We start from the raw sequence: 880 nt of genomic DNA, 5'->3' as shown, positions 1-880 counted from the left end.
TTTTTTTTTCCTGCCTCAGGTTTATTTGTACAAATAGCACAGGAGGACCCCAGCCCCATATAGACAGCAGCCTAGAGGTCACACCAGTTCTTTTATCCTCATGGCAGACAGATGCCTCTACTCTGGAGCCTTTGTGCGGGCCTGGGCACCTTTGGGAGCCTGAGCTGGACCTGAAGCTGGAGCTGCAGATGAAGCAGCAGATTGGGCCTTCGTTTGATCCTTGGCCTTGGCCTTTGGCCGGCAGAGCCTGAGACCCTTGGCAGTGCATGCGTGAGCACGCTTCCCAAGCTTGGGGTGGGCGATATAGGCAAGTCAACTGAGTTTACAGCTGGCACCCTTTGGAATCTTGGTCTTAACCTCCTTGGGCTTTAGAAGGGCCTTGATAGCTTCAGCCCGTGCACTCACACCCTTGGCATTGTTGGCTTGTATTTTCAGGCCCTTCTTGTGCTTCTTGGCAAAGCGCATGTTCCTCAGGAACTTGGGATCTACCCCCTCAAGAGATTCATATCTTTGTGATCGGGGTTTCTTGATGCCATTTCTGTGCCACTTTCAGGACTGGTTGTGTGTGGTGTGGTTCTTGGACTTGGCCATGTCTGCACCACGACCGCCTTAGCACCTACCGCAACCTCAAACTCGGGCTTAAGTGATTCTCTTACCTCAGCCTCCCAAGTTAGCTGGGATTATAGGTGCCTGCCACAACAGCTGGCTGTTTTTTGTTGTTGTTGCAGTTGTCATTGTTTAGCTGGCCTGGGGCCAGGTTCAAACCCGCCAGCCTCTGTATGTGGCTGTCACCCTACCTACTGAGTACAGGCACTGCCCCTTGAAACTTACTCTTTTAAGGCAAAGATGTTGGCATTAAACATAAATGTGAAAGAGAACA

General features: G+C 51.2%; 1 pseudogene; it reads right to left on the bottom strand.

Moving 5' to 3' along the window:
* Positions 1-70: 70 nt before the first annotated feature.
* On the bottom strand, positions 71-591 carry LOC100966906 (annotated as a pseudogene).
* Positions 592-880: the final 289 nt, after the last annotated feature.

Source organism: Otolemur garnettii, unplaced genomic scaffold, assembly GCF_000181295.1.
Source record: "Otolemur garnettii isolate 467f Iridium unplaced genomic scaffold, OtoGar3 scaffold00105, whole genome shotgun sequence".
In the NCBI taxonomy this organism is placed as follows: Eukaryota; Metazoa; Chordata; class Mammalia; order Primates; family Galagidae; genus Otolemur; species Otolemur garnettii.
This window is presented reverse-complemented; position numbering and strand designations above follow the sequence as displayed.